Here is a 17,224-nt window from a genome sequence, read left to right as displayed (position 1 = left end):
ATGTCGTATGGATATTCTTCAATTTTAGGCAATTCAATCCTTTGTGATTGTGGGGGTTGAATTTCTTCTAGTTTAGTTTGTTGTGATCCTTGTTTAAATTGTGAATTAGTTTCGGAATTATGGTTTCTTTTGGGGAGTTTTTCAGGCAATGTTATATTATTTTCATTTAGAAGTCTTTTGTTTCTTGTTTGATCTGGTTGAGGTATCATTTCGACATCCGTTAGGTAGCTGTTATTTAAATGCTTTTTTTCGTCGTTTATACTCATTTCGGGGCGGGTGCTGGGGGGGCCAGAGCTGGCCGGCCCACGAGATGAGTTATTGAGGTTAGGTTCTTATCCAAAAAAATTAATTAAGAAAAATAAAAAGTAGAAAAAGAAGGGGATGATGATAGATAGATAAAGTGTTGAAGGATAGTTAGAGGATAGTTATTGGATTGATCTTACCAATAAAAACCAGCTTTGATTATTATAATTATATTAAAAATGTAAGAAGGTGGAATCGCATGTACGTCCGAGGTGCCCCCAGGTCACTTTTTTTTTCTAGATGGCGGTGGGTCTCTTAGCTGAGACTCCGGTATGCCAAAACGCATGCGTTGACAAAAGCGAATTCGAAATTTAAAATTCAAGTAGTAAGAGTGGTTTATATTTAAGGTTGAGGGAGGTTAGATTTCACTCGAGGGGAGTGTGGACGTATCTTGGATGTGAGCGCGAGTTTTGTTGATAAAGTCAAAGAGGAAAAGTGTTTGAGGAGAGAAATAGAGGTGAAAAGAGCGTGGAGGTGAAGGAGGAGTGGAGAAGAGAGAGAGGCCTGGAGAAGAGCAGGAAAAAGCCGAGAGAAAGGAATAAAGAAAAAAATAAAAGTTGAGGTTAAGAAAGAAAATCAGAAAGCGGGAAAGGCAGGCAGAGAGGAGGGGCGGTAAGAAGTAAAGGCAGAGACAGAAAAGGTAACAGGGAATAAAGGTGGGATCACGGGTAGTTATAGAGAGTCGAATTAAGGCGCACGGGATAATTCTCTCTCTCTCTCTCTCTCTTTCTCACTCTCTCTCCGCGCTCTTCAACTTTTCTTTGCGCTCAACTCCGCTGGCTCGTCCTTGGCGCTGAAACAAAAGGCCAAGTGTTAGACGCATACTTTAATGCGCCTAACGTTGGCCAACACGCCTTGCCGAGTGGGGGAGGGAGAACGCAGACGAGAGACCGGCACACGGCCTGCTCTCGTCACAATACTATGGAAAAATAAGTGAGGTTGAGGAATGGAAAGGCAGAGGGAGCAATAGGAAACAAGAAAAAGGTGTCAAAGCCTTAACAAGAAGAAAGATAGATGAAATGATTAGCAAGAAGGAGAGCAAAAGCAAAGGAAAGGCAAAGGTGTGCGACGGGGGAGAGGGAGGGGAAAAATAACAGACGGTATTTCTCGCACTGTCGCCAGCGGCGCGCAGTCAGCTGAGACAACGTGTACAGCTTTTATTTATTATGTTGGGCGCCAGCTACCGTGCTCTCGCGTTAGGAGAGCGTGGTAGCGCTGCAACGTTGGCTGGTTCTCGGCTCGGTGGTCCTGCTGGTCGCTGTGAGGTCGGGTGGTTTCCCCGTTGCCTCCCTCCTTGTCGCCGTCGGTGTCCTTGCGCGCGTGGCCGGCTATCACCTGTGAAGAATGAAGCGGGGGCGCGAAGTCCTAGGCGACGATTCGGTCGAGTCTAAAGCGGGGAGACGTATCGAGCGAAAAAGGGAGAGGGGGACAACGGGTGGTTTCCAGGGCCACCCACGGCTGCGGCTCGTTCGGCTAGCTAGAAGATTCGGGGCATGGCGGCTCTTAACCCTGAAGCGGGTACATCGAGGGGGGGCGTCGCAGGGGCGCCCCGGTTGACGGCTAGTGGTTCAGGGGGGATAGCTCCTTTCCTGGACTGGTGGCGTAGTGGCTGCGACGGTGGCTATCGGCTAGGCGGCGATCAGGGCAGTCGCGTACGCGCTTACCAATCTCAAACCGATCGCGAAAGCTACGGGGGATGAGGCGATCAAGTGGGTAGAGTCAATAACAAGTCGGATATAAGATAATTCGAATTTATTACGCAAAAGAAACTCCCAGGTCAATCCCAGTGGTCTACCCCTAGCGATGGTCAGCCTGGTCTAGGTTACTGGGGGACGCGAGTGGCGTACTACGGCGCGAAGTCGGCTTAGACAAACGATAATTCGGTTGAATGTTTCGGACTTCGGATACGATTCGGATACACAACGTCGGTTTGTTTATTCACGACGAAAATTCCCGCTTGATCGAAACAATTGCGCTCAGGAATTCGGTCGGTCGCGCGAAGGTTAACTACTGTTCGCGGTGTTGACGGTACTTGTAACGACGATCGCGAACAAAATAAAGGCGAATATGTATCCGAATTCTACCGGTCGAACAAAGGTCTAACACGACTCGTGTAATGTTTAGGTCGGCTCAAAGGAGGAATTCATAGGCGCGCACTCTAAGGAAAATTCGTTTCTCGGATGACAACAGTACGGCGACACGCGAAACTATGCCCGAAAGGTCGGTGGCGAAAACATGTACAGCAACGGCAACGGGCGCGCGAAGGTCATACGGCATACCCGCGCGCGAACATTCGGCGATTAGGCGACAATTTCAAACGCAGGGCAACGAGACGACGTAACAAAGAAAACTTGGAGACAACGGCAAACGTTTCGGTCACAAGGCGTAATGTGCGCGAAGGTCATGCGGCACTCCCGAAAACGCGAGCGTTCGGTAATCATGCGACAACTTCAAATTGCGGACAATGATCTTACATCGGCTCGACAAAAGGATTTTCAGTGGTCAGCAATAAGTGGACGAATGCTACTGTCGGACGCGCGAAGGTCGTACGGCACTCCCGAAACGCGGCGGTCGACAATGCGCGGCAAACTCGCGATTATCGGTCATGCAACAGAAAATCAGTAGTAAGGAAAAGGTACTTACTCTTGTTAATTTTTCGGCCGATCACTATTCTGTTTGTTATCGCTGCTCGTTAATCGTTATTCGTTATCGCTATTTGTTATCTCTATGTTATCGCTATTTGTTATCACTGTTCGGACGCTTTTCTCCGCTATTCTCACTCTCGCTATTCTCTTTCTATGCTTATTTCTCTTCACTATTCTTTTCACTATTTTCTCTGCTATGCTCACTTTCGCTATTCTCTCTGCTATGCTCACTTTCGCTATTCTCTCTGCTATACTTACTTTCGCTATTCTCTTTGCTATGCTCACTTTCACTATTCTCTTTGCTATTCTCACCTTCACTATTCTCTTCGTATGCTTAATCTTTTCACTTTATCTATCCTCTCTCCTTTGTACCGCGCAACAGCGAGGCTCGGCGGACTACTTACCGTCGAGGCTTAACGGTTACTACTGGCGCGCCGTTTTTCGGCGACGCGCCGCTTCTCCTAGTTTACTTTCCCTTCGTATTTGTTGATTGGCTAGCTTGTTGCTAAGCCAGGTCTCAGCGCCGTCTATATTAATGTTTTTTACCCGCGCAATTTATTTATTGGTCGGTCCTTCGCGCCTAATTTGCCTACTGGTCGCGAAGATAGCGTCGGTTTTCCCTCATTAGTTCGACCACCCCTAAGCTGATAACGATTGGTCAGTCAACTAGCGTCGCTTGTCTATCCTCTTCTATCTACCGCTCGTTGGTCTTACCGATTCCCCTCGCTCGCTTCCTATCGGTCTAGCATCGGCGGTCTCGCTCGCTCTCACGCGCTCGGTCGCTCCTACTTCTAGTCTAGCTAGGCCTGCCTTAACTAACGGGGGCTTGCGATCAGCTGATCGCGGCTGGAAACTTTAGGGGCTTCTAGCTCCCCGGGGGAGGGTCGGATCGGGTCGTGAGTGCGCGAGGGGTTGTACGCGAGCGTAAGGGTCGTGCGAATCGGTCAGGGAGGTTTCTAGAGGTCATAGTTCGCGAGATCCGGGAGTGCGTGGGCGGGTGTATGCGGTCGTGGCTGTTCTGCCGCAGTGCCGGAAATATTTTGTGTGATGACGCATCATCACAGGTGAAAAGGCAAAAGAAAGTAATAAAGGAAAAGCTGAAAAGAAAACAGAAGACCGGAAAAGGCAGATCTTGGAGAGAGAAAGAGGAAGAGATGATTAATCAGAAGAAAAATGAGAAGAAAAGAGGAACAGGCAGGCGCAGAAGACAGGGACACAAGAGTTGCAGACACACCTACAAAGGCACATATTTACACAACACATACACACACACACACGCACGCGCGCACTCACGCACACACACACACACACAAAACACATACATAATCAACTACACAAACTGGATACGAGACACAAATAGAAATTTAAGAAATGTAAACCAAATGTAACATATAAGTTGTAAATAAATAAACTAACTAACTAACTATATTTAAGGTTGATGAATTTAATTCTATTGGTTAGATAGATTTGTGAACAGTGTAGGATTGTATAAAGAAAAGAGTGAGGAATGGAAGGAGATATTTGTTTAGTGATTTAGGGTTTATTTTAAATTGAGAGTTTGCATTTGTTGAGAATTAAGAAGAGACATGGGGGATGAGTGGGGAGTTTTAGTATATTGATGATTGCAGCTATTGAGAAAGTTTTAGTTTTTTGTGAATATTTGTTTAGTTTTTTGATTAGTATTTTTCTCTGAGATAAATATGTAGGGCAAGACCAAACAATATGGTCAATGTCTTGTATTGGAGATCCACATTGACACGAGGGGGAATTTATAAGGTTCTTCCTGCATAGACTAGCTGCTAGAGAATAGTGGTTGTTTCTGAGTCTGTTAATAGAGGTGATATGTTTTCTATGAAGGTAAGTTTTGTGGGACCATGGTTTAGATTGTGTGGATGAGTAGTAATTATGAAAGTAGTGAGATCCTTTGTAGGAGCTTTGATCTAGTACAATGGATTGAAAAGATGTTCTATGAGAGTGTTGAATATCTTCAGTGTATGGGAGCAGAATTAATGTATTAACGCCTTTTGTGATAGCTGATTTAGCTAGATGATCTACTGTTTCGTTATGTGTGATTTGAGAGTGAGAGGGAATCCATATAAGTTCAACAGTTTTGTTTTGTTTTTATAATTGAAAAAGGATTGTTTTAATGTCTAGTATGAAGTGGGATGTATTTTTACTCCTTAAAGGAGAGAAGTGTTGTATGGCTTTTAAAACACTCAAAGAGTCAGAAAAGATAGTGAAGTTATTGTTATTGTAGGAGTTGTTAGAAATGTAAATTAGAGCCATGTAGATAGCAAGGGCTTCAGCTGTGAATATGAAGGAGAGGGAGGAGACTTTATACATTCCATGAGTGTTTAAGTGAGGTATGAGATACGCGAAGTCAACATGAGAATTATTTTTTTGTTTAGATGCATCTGTGAAGATTGGAAAGGTGGTTTGTAATGTTTCTTTAAAATTTTTGTTGAAATTATAGTGTGGAGAGATTTTGAAGATTGAATTTTGGATCCAGTGAGTGTCAATATTAGGTTTGTATACCTCTTAGAATTTTTAATAAGTTTAAGTGTTTACTAGCTTTGCCAATAATGTATTTGGCGTATTCGTTCCAGGAGATGTTATGATCAAGGAGGATGCCGAGATATTTTTCTTGTTTAGAAGGAAGTAACTGATGGGAGTTGAAGTTGAGAAAATAATTTTTGACGTTGAGGAAATTGCCAAGGTTAAATATGATAAATTGAGTTTTTTCTGGAGATATTGATAATTTAATGGAATAAAAGTAGTTATTAATTGAGTTTAGGGTTTGTTGAAGAATTTGTATGGAGTCTTGGATGTTGTTTTTGGTGTAAATAATAGTGTCATCTGCATATTGAATGAGAGGAACACCTGTATTTTTATAAAGAATTTTCTTGGTTTGAAGGGGATGTTTATTTCTTTTAAGATATGATTTAGGATAATTGGATCGACTTTATCAAATGCCGATTTAATATCGATTAGTGTACAGGAGATTTCGAGACCTAGTTGTTTATTGATATGCAAATCAGTGATGAGGTGTGCTAGGGCATGTTGGCAGGATTTGGATTTTCTAAAACCGTATTGGTGTTCTGGGATTAAGTTATTTTGTTCCATGTAATGATTTAGTCGCATGTTGATTATTTTTTCGATTAATTTTAAGATACATGAAGCTAAGGAGATCGGTCTGAATTTGTTATTAGAGTTTTTTGGTATAAGGATGATAATGAATTGTTTCCAGTTGAAGAGCATTATGTCGTTTTGAAAGATTTGGTTGAGTGAGTCTAGTAGGAGTGATTTGAACATGTCGGGAGTATTTTTTAACATTTTGTAGTCAATTTGATTAAGACCTGGTAAAGAAGTAAAGTATGGTAAATGGGTCATCTAGGTTTTCTGTGTTATTTGAGTTTTGATTGTCAGAGGTTTGGAGAGGTTTTGTTCATGGAAGAGAGGATATAGGTTTAGATCATTACAGTGTTCTTGAGCAAATTTTTTAGAGTTTTCGGTTTAAGTCATGTTATTGGAGTAAGATTTTGTTTGTTTTATTCTAACATTTTTAAAGCAATTATAGGTATCCCACATTTTTTTAATGTCTGTTGGTGTTGAAAAGTTTAATGTGTTGATGGAATTTGTTAATTTTAATTTTTCTTAAAGATTGTTTTACGTTTTTTTCGATGGTTTTAAATTTTTTTAATTAGAGTAAGAGGGAGTTTTAAGTAATTCATTGCCTGCTTGTCGTCGTAATTTTGTTAATTGGGAGCAATTATCATCCCACCCGGGAGCTTTAAGGGTTCTGACTTTGAAGTTTTTGTGGATGTTACATTCGTGAGGTTGATAAAATTTTGTGATATCGAGAGGGGAGGGGTGAGAGTGTAAGTATGTAGAATTATTAGTTGATGAGTGTTTTTTGGAGAGTTGATTGGTAGTGTGGATGCATAGGTTAATAAGGAAATGGTATATCTGTTGAAAGTCTGAGTTATCTATTTCTTTTTTATATGTTTCTAAATGTTTAGAGATTTGTGCTTTATAATATTGCCAGTTTATACCTTTTTGGTTTATTTTATGAGTGAATATGGTGAGGACTGTTTGTATTTGTAGGAATATATGAGTCTGGATGGGAAAGTGATCACTATTCATTCTGTCTTGATATACTTCCCAAGTACAGGAAGTGTATAAGTTGTGAGAAACAATAGTTAGGTCAAGGGGTGATGAGATCATGTTGGAGTGGGTGGAAAAAGGAAGATTTTGGTTGGCGTTTGAGACATGTTCAAGAGAGTGATAGTAGGTGTGTGTTCCATCGTTTAAAGATAAAAGATTGAATTCAAGAAGGGCGTCATTTAGATTTTCTCCTGTTTTGCATAATTTGTTGGAGCTCCATATAGAGCGATGAGCGTTGAAGTCTCCGGCAAAGAATTTATATTGTAACTGTGAAGTAGAATTAAAGAATTGTCTCCATTCGCTTAAAGTGGTGACATTATTGTTGTTCGGAGGACGATAGAGTGAGGTAATTAGTAATTTATTTAAATTATTATTATTATGATTATGGGAAAAGGAGTTATTTTTAATTAGAATTGATATTGAAAGGGATTCTAATTTGTAGGTGGAGTGGTATATCTTTTCGTCTTGGAAAGGGATGTTATTTTTAATGAATATTGAAAGTCCGCCGTGTTCATGAATTTGTCTGTTTTTGGAGATATGGTGGAAACCTGGAATGGAGATGGGGAAGTCATCATAAAGCCAGGTTTCACATAATATTAGTATGTCAAAGTTAGGGGCTATTTCTTTTAATGAGTTAAGTTTGAATTGTAGTGAGTGAGTGTTCCATTGTAGGATTTTTATATGATTGAGATCCATTATTATTTTTTTTGAGAGTGATTTGTAGATTTGTAAGTATGATTATAGTGTTTGAGGTGGTAAGATTGAGAAAGTTTTATGATAGGAGTTGGGGGGAGTTAGGAGGATAATCTAAGTTAGATTTGTAAATTGCATGACTTTGGGATCTATCAAGAGATTGGTAAGAATGTTGGCACATTCTTCGTCTGAGATTAGCATGTTGTTAAATAAGTATCCGTTATCATGTTGAATGATATGTACTCGTAATTGACCAACGTTGTGTTCGTCTGTTTCGGTTGATTCATTTTGTTGTGAGAAGGTGATACCTGTTATTTTAGGATTTAAATTGTAGTTACCACTAGGATTTATTAGTGTTTCTAGATGATCTTTGGGGTAAGGAGAGCAAGGTTTCGTTCTGTGAGTTGAGATAGGAGTTCTTTGTGGGTTTTTTTTAAGGTTATTTGAGAGTATGAGAGTGTGTATTTATTTATATTGTGAGAAGATGAAGGTGAGAGGGAGTGAAGAGGGTGATTTGAGAGAGTTGATTGGGAGTTATAGTAATTTTTTTGAGATATTTCTTCATAGGTGAGAGAGTTATGTAAATCAGGATAATTACAAAAATGAGATTTAGAATTTTCTATTTCTTTGTATTCTGTTTTAATTTCTTGTATAGATTTGTTTTTTATTAGGAGGTAGAAAGTATTTTTTGTTCAAAAGATCTGGTGGGATATTTTTTATCGGCGGAAAGATGATTTTGATGACAGTTAAGGCAGGAGGGGTTATTCTTTTGTCATTGTCTTGGTAGGTATCAGAGGGATGATTGTTTCCACCATATAGACATCTAGGATTATTTGATTTGCAGATAGCTTTAGTGTGGCCATATCAATAGCAGCTCGTGCAGAGCTTTATATTAGGAATATATGTTTCAATGTTAAGTTTAACTCTAAATAAATAGATAAAGTGTGAAAGTATACGTTCTTTGAAGGTGATTTAGACGGTTTCGGTAGGAAGGTATATGGGTTGATTTGGATTTTTTTCATCTAATGTTTTTCTGTTGAATCTACGTATTTTTATGGGGTGAGTGCCTATAAAGTGTATAGGGATATCTATGTTTTGAAGAATCTCTTCTTCGGTTAAATTTGTGGGGATACCTTTGAGTATGCCATTTTTATAAACGAAGGAGTGGGGGACTATTGCTTCTAAATTATTTTTTTTAAGATTTCAATATCATTTTTTAGGAGCTTATTTGCAATTTTCCTTTGGTGGGTAATAATGATAAATCTATTTTTGCCTGAAGAATTAATTTCATCGAAGGCATTGTCTGGAAAAAGGGGGATGAGTTTACTGGCTAATTGGACGGATTTAATGGTAGTGTCGTTATGTTGTGGTGATTGGAGGATGTTTTTATATAAGGGAAGAATGTCACTAGTATATTCAGAGATTTTCGGTAGTTCCATTGTATGAGATAAATTGAGATGGGAGGGAGGGTTATTGGGTGAGTTGTCTATGTGTGGAAATTTGTGTCTGTTTATGTTATCTGGGAGTCGATAGGTAGGTGTGCGGGGTCTTTTTTTGTGTTTTTGTTCTTCTGCTGTGTTTGAAGGGGAGGACGGTTGGATGAGTGACATTTCGTTATCATCAATAATTGGTTGAGTATGTGAATTCGGAGGGGAGTGTAAATTTATGTCAGGGGGATCCATATCATTAGGGTCGTCCATGTTGGGACTGCGTAAGAGCAGGTCCCGGAACAACTCAGATTATAGGTTAGCTCAGAGATATTTAAATTATAATTTATTTAGCAAGTATAGAATTGTTTTTGAGATGTTAGTTGAGAAGAAAATGTCTGTTAGTAGTACACTGTCACTTTTATCTTACCAATAGATTTTTGTTTAAATCAATGTAGTGAAATGAAATGAGAAGATGTGATGACTCGTGGCCAACGTACACGTTTTTTCTCGAAATCGAAATAAAACTGCGCATGCACAACAAAATAATTTTGAATTTTTTAGTTATACTGAAAACTGGTAAATTGAATCCTGCTGACATTAAAAAATCAAAGATACTCAATCAATTAGTAGAAAGATTCGCATAATTATGAATAACTATTTCATTTCGAAACAAAATAGAAAAGATTGAATATATTAGTGCAGGGTTCACTATAGGCATGTTATGTCTATGTTATATCTCACCTTTTGTAGGGCGCGTAACTCAAACAACTTCAAAAAAGAAAAATCTACACGGATCCGGTAACTTGGAAAGTGAGAATAATAAACAATACAATAAATAATAAAAATAAACAAAAGAACTAGACGACTCGGTAGCTAGATCGATTCTACCCTCGCGATGTAGCGTCGAAGCTCCGCTCGATGCTGCTCGCTACAATTCGCGCGTGCGTAGGAGGCAAAAGGGCGCCCCCTTTTTGGACGCTGACGAATTGAGAGGCTGATTTTCACTATCCCTGGCTTTCAGCCTCAGCTTCTCTTCTCTCCTCGCTGATGGTCCGCGCGTGTAGCACTGCTGTTCGCAAACGGCAACAAAAAACTTGAGCTTTTTAGCGGAAAACCTATTAAACTTTGACGAGTTAAGAGTCGTCATGAAACGTTGTTTTCCTTTTCCGAAATCGTTATTTATGGCTCGCTGCGTCGTAATGCTCAAGTGACAATTTTATTACCGTTCGCGTTTTGAAATTCAAGTATCCAAGTGAGAGCGAAAATATATTGGACGAGCGTGAAAACCAAGAACCTACGCAGATTACGAGTAATACGTTAAAATACATAAAAGGAGTTTTGAATATTCGCGCGGCTGCCTTACTACAATTGTGCATGACACGTGACATAGGCAGTATGTCACAGACTTATGAATCTGATGCCCAAAAAATTTTTTTAAACATATTTTTGAGTTTTCATGAGCTAAAACGTTTTCTCCCTTTTTCCGGATTAAGTCTCCACTTGAAATTTTATTTCCGGATTTTCCGCTTTTAAGAAAATTTCGAAAAAAAATCGGGCGTTCGGATAGCGCGATAAGAAAAATGTATTAAACATTTTTCTCCTGTTTAAAAAAAAATAATATCGATAGCGGATGATAGCTCCATATTCTCGGACTACGAAACAATTTTCTTTTTGTCGATTTTCTATCCAAAATTGAGGAAAATGTAAAGATTAGTAATATACGGCAGTTAGTCGATAAAACAGGTTAAACATTTGCTAATCACCAGATATCCCTATATGAGTTCTACAGTGCGTACAGTCAATGTATTATACAAAAAAAGAAAACTGATGAATGAACATTTACTATTATTTACAATAAAATTGTGGTAGTTATAATTTTACATCATTTTTCTGAATTTACCATTTATGACGTAACAATAAATCATTGTACTTTATTTATACAGTCGTGTTTAATGACAAATATTTCAAGTCATTGATTAACCATTGGCATATATATAGCTAAAATGAAAATACTTGCAACGAGTTCAAATACTTAATTTCTTATTATTTGAAGCATAAAATGTCATACATAAAATTTTTTTATTTTTTGTTAATCTGTAATTCATTATTGTGTCATTTAATATATATTAATTTAATTTGTCTGAGAGGTCTGAAAATAATTTTCAGCTTCCATGCCATTTTTAAATTGATTTTATTACTTTTAAAACAAATAATTTTGAGCAAATAATGAGATTGATAGAGAGTGAATTTTAAAACAGAAAATTTATTAAATTTCGCATTAGATTTATCTATCATAATATAAAACAGTAAAAAAGAATTGAAACTGTTAGCGAAGCCTTCATGCAATTTTTTACTTTGTCAAAAGTATTTTTCATGGGGACTGGTGATGCAAGCTCATTAAAAAAAATACGTATCTGCAATTTACATGCATGTATACGTCGATTATTGGTTCATTATATATCTGACACATGAGAGTAACATATGACTGTACGCACTCATATAGGGATATCTGGTGATATTAGCAAATATTTAACCTGTTTTATCGACTAACTGCCGCATATTACTAATCTTTACATTTTCCTCAATTTTGGATAGAAAATCGACAAAAAGAAAATTGTTTCGTAATCCGGGAATAATGAGCTATCATCCGCTATCGATATTATAGTATAATCAAACGAACTTAGCTTGAAGTTCGATTTAGATTATATTCCATCTAGTTTGAAGATATTACAATGTAGTTCCCCTTCGCCCCGTGAGATGTTACACCTTTATCGACCGAGAAAAAAGAGCGGCATTGGCGCGGTTTGTGCCGGCACCGTTCGCTCTTCGTAGCGTATCTAATATGCTTTACAGACTGAAGTAAGATTAGTAGGAAAAAGAGGGCTAGGATAGCACGAGGAACGAGGGCTAATGATTTAAAGGGTGGGTTGTAATATCTTCGAACTAGATGGAATATAATCTAAATCGAATTTCACGGTAAGTTCGTTTGATTATACTATTATATTCCATCTAGTTCTCAATATTACAATGTAGTTGTTTAGAGAGTACAATATTTCAACATGCATTTACAGAATTTATTATTTGAGTTGAGGACATAAGGTACAAATTTACTAGACTAAGAATCAATAACGCTACGTGCGAATCTTTGCGTTTCTAAGGATAAAAATGGCCTATTATAGAATCTTGCAAAAACTTGAGATCCCGCTGACCAGCCAGCAGTTCTTCTTATGGTATCTATGTCTACTCCTTTAGAATACGCTGAAGATGTAGATGCATGTCTAGTCGAGTGAGCAGAAAATATCGTATAAAAGTAAAAGGCTGACCATTTAGTAGTAAATGCGTCAACCAAATATGCTTCTGAGTCGTGAAACCATGAGCAGTATTGAAGGCATTTAGTGTTATGTTTATTAGCGAATAAATCGATTTCCGGGTTATCAAAATTACGAACGCTCAATTTATAAGCACGGTTGCAAATCTCCCATTCTGTATCGTTATTACTGATGCGAGAGAGAGCATCAGCTTCAACGTTGTCGGCAAATGCGATATATGAGGCGAATAAGAAAATACGTCTTTCTTTAGCCCATTGCCAAATCTCTCTTGAGAGTGTATTATACTTAGAGAACCGAATACCACCCATCTTATTAATGTAGGAAATGGCTGTGGTATTGCCTATGCGAAGAAGAATTTGGCTACCTACTTGGATATTACCTAGATGGAGCAAGGCGAATTTAACCGTAAGCAACTCTTTATAGTTGATATGGAAGTGCCTCTGATTCTCATCCCAGACACCGTAAATGCTATTCATGCCATCTGTAGCACCCCAACGAGTTGGATGCGTCCGTGAAAATAGTCTTATCGAAGGTGGTTGATCTGATCGAACTAATAGAGACTCTGATGCTTTTCTGCCACCATGATATTTCTTGATGAATGTAATATGGCAGAATAATAATGGCTGCGTAATTATGATTATTCAGTATTAGGGAATTAAACTTGAAGGACTCGAGAATCTTTGTGTACAGCCAACCGTAGTCAACTGCTGGACATGAAGAGACCAATTTACCAACAATCTGTGCAAGTTCTAAGATAGAACAGCGAGCTTTATGCTGGAAGTTGTCTAGAAGCTCCAAGATGCGATTTCTCTTATCGTCTGGTAGTTCAATTGTAAAATTAATTGAGTTGATGTTGAAACCTAAAAATTTACATAAATATATAAATTCTCAGACGCGTAATTTTCGCCTCGCGATGTCTATTATTTTTTTTTGGTTTCATAAAAAGTATTACTCACTTTGTATTAATATTGTAGATATAAATTGGTCCAAAATATTATTTGCTTCGTGATGTGGCCAATCACTTTTTCTTTGAATCTGATCAGATCAACTGGTCCAAAATATTTTTTATCCAATAGTTTAGCAACACGCAAGAAAATGATAATTCCTATGATTTTCGTGGTCCAATATATTTTTTATCCAATAGTGTAGCAACACACAAGAAAATGATAATTCCTATGATTTTCGTTTACACAAAATTATTAAAACAATTGTATTCGACACTTCTAATACTTAATCGCAACTCGAACAATTATATTCTCAAACTCTTATTATGGATTTAACTTCAGTAGGAAAAATGCAGGCTTCTTAGTTGAGCGCTCACTCCTAACTGACTAATTCTCTCTATCTGGATCATTGTTTCCGCCGGTTCATTATATATCTTTTGTCCCTCGCATTCCGTCTCTCTCTCGCACATATGCTTTAGACGTTTACGTTTCTCGTATCGGCTCGTCTTACCTAGCTAAGCACGCTGACCGAAGCATGCTATCGCAGCATGCTGCCGCAGCGTGAATCAGCCTCTGCCGCTCATTCTTACCGAGTCACGCACACGAATACTGCTAGCTATACTATGTCCAAACGGAAATCTCGAGAGCGAAATATTATTCGACAAAATACAATTATAACACAATGAAGCGTCACGTAACAGACAGTAAGCAATAGGTAGGGTCCTAGGGACCAGGATCCCTAGGAACCTTCCTCAAAAAATATAAATAATTATTAACATTAATCATAATTCATATGGAAGGGTTAGGCCAGGGAACCAAAGGGCTAGGGACCACTCGCAGATATTATTAATAATAACTATTAACATTAATAATTATTATTAACAAGAAAGGGTTAGGCCAGGGGACCAAAGAGTTACGGACCCGTCGCAGGGTGACCTGAAAAATACATGGCTATACTAGTAGTATATACTATAGCTATACTACTAGCGACTGGTATTTTCTGATTTCTGAATTACAATTATTCAATGTTAAAGTTGTATATCGAGATTGTATAATTTTTTTATTAGAGATTTTATTATATGTATAGGTAAAAGTAAAAAGTTTTACTTTTAAGATTTTCTTAATTTAGCTTCGTGAATCCACATATAGATCATCTTAGATTTATTTGTAAATATTTTATAGCGAATCCTAGAAAAATTTTTCATGTTCTTTCAGATAAGATGTATACGTTATCGACTTATTTATTTTTCCTTAGAATGTCAATTGCTATTGCTCACAACGGAAGAGATACAATTGATTAAGGGAAATACTGCACCTATAAATTTACCTGATACACCAAAACTTGAATTTAAAAAAGCATTGGTTACTCGACCCAGCAGAGACAAAAGAACTCCAGAACAACATTTTTGTTCCTATTACAATAAACTAATTATTGATCAAATGGCCAGACATATAACGCATATTCATGCAAATGAACAAGTCATCGATGAGGCGAATTATTCTCACATATACGAGTAATATTGAATACCACACCGATAGAGGGGATTATATGTACAACTATAACATTAAAAAGCCTACTGACGAAATGCTTGTAAGCAGACGTCCAAACAAGCATAGAGTCATTAAACCTAAAATCTTACAATCTGGTGTATGTGAATAGCCGGAAGATATTTCAGAAATACCAGAAAGAGACGTTGTACGTAAAGGTATTATTATTAAAGCATATAAATATGAATTAGAGAGTCTGAAAGGAACTGATTTCTTGCTATGCCATAATTGCTTCATACAGATATGGATAAAATTAATGAGAAAACAAAAATGTAAATTTAAAAAGATAGTTCAAAATATAGTACCAGGTGTGAAAGGAAACGTAACCAAATGTCAGAAAATTGTACCAGATGTTCATCCATTAGCTTCTCAGCGAGCACGTGATCTTATTTTTTCACATATGCAACGTGATGATGAGCGAGACGTTATAATATGAGATAAAATAATAGTTTTATTTATGAACGATTGTTGTAAGCATTACAATCAAGATCAAAACTATAATACGAATAGTCATCAGGCACAGTTGCTTGCGAAATTGTTTATTGTAATTAAAAACAGTAATGACGTAATTTATAAAGATAACATTAATAAGAATTTCGCGATGTTTTAACCACTATAAATGCATGTCTCGTAGGAGATGCCATTTATACGCTTTGTCACTATAACCAAGAGACAGCAAAAATGAGTTTTTCAAAGAGAAATCTACCAAAAGATATAAGTAATGCCATAAACAAATTATCAGATTTTTATGTGCATAGATCATAAACTAGATCACCAAGAGATTCAAGCTTTTTTCTCTTCCATGAAAAGAAACATGAAACGCATAATGAAGAAGGCACGAGAAGCCGAATTAGACTGTGATATGGTATCTGAAGAAAAAGCAATGCCCACCGTAGAGGCTATTAACACATTTTTTGGTACCGTTGAAAATGCATGGTTAGAAGCATATACACGATTAAAAGATGAATATAGTTATCTACACTGACAAATTTTAAACGACACAACAGCATTACTTCTGTTGTATAACAGGAAAAGACAGGGAGAAGTAGCGAGAATGACATTAGCATCGTTGAGTGTTGCTGTAGAATTTTAAATCAATGATTCTTATAATAATGAACGCTATACAACATTGCCAATTGAGTACCGAGAAACTCTTAAAGATTTCAGTAGACTGAAATTGAGGAATAAAAAAGGATTGAGAAATGTTGGCCTTTTTGTACATAAAAACTTTATGAATAGTATAAGTCTGCTTCTAATGCATAGATCAGAAGCAGGAATTGATGACGTCAATTGTTATGTCTTTGCAAAAAGATGAATCTGCAAAGTCAGAAACGGTTATATTAAATTGACAAATGTCATCCATCAATATATCCTAATAAATCTAGAATTGATAACCCAAAATTTATTCGTGGTACTCCCCTTAGAAGACACGTTGCTACCTACATGTACGGTCTCCAAATAACAGAATAGAGTTTGGTTCAGCTAGTCAATTTCCTGTGGCATAGTTTCGATATTCACAAGAATGTCTACAGGCAAGAAATACTACTTAGAGAAATGTTGGCCCTACCTAATATGTTGTACAAAGGAACAGGAAAAGATCTAAAAAAAAAGTAAAATCATTTCAAAAAAAGATATCTGTACGCTACGAGTAAGTACCTGTAAAAGTTGCAATGTGATAACCAGCGATGATTCGTACGTGCCATCACGGACTGAAAGTATGAATGCTGTCTTAACATTCATCGATAAATGTATTTTCTAACGGTATATTTTAATGTAATTTTCAATTATCTTTTATGCATACCGATATCACGAAAAAAACTTTGGATTTATACTTTACATGATATCTAATGTATAAATAGGTCAAAATCCCAATGTTGAAAATTGTAGCAAAAACAAAGCTTGCTCTCCAAGGAAGCAAAGGGATAAAAATAATTACTTAACAATATGAATATATGAAAATATTTATTGCAATCAAAATATAATGGAAAATAACATTAAAATATACCTCTATTAAACATGAATTAGTCTTAAATAATAAATAATAATAAATCTAACGTCCCAGTTAGCCTAAACGATGGATATACACGTCGAAGTAACGCAAACTTTCATATCACTTTTTAAGAATTAAGTGTGTAACGGTGAATCATAGTCGTCCTTCCTCAGGTGGC

Source organism: Phymastichus coffea, unplaced genomic scaffold, assembly GCF_024137745.1.
Source record: "Phymastichus coffea isolate CEN01 unplaced genomic scaffold, Cenicafe_Pcof_1.1 PCOF00033, whole genome shotgun sequence".
Lineage (NCBI taxonomy): Eukaryota > Metazoa > Arthropoda > Insecta > Hymenoptera > Eulophidae > Phymastichus > Phymastichus coffea.
Note: the sequence above shows the minus strand (reverse complement) of the source record.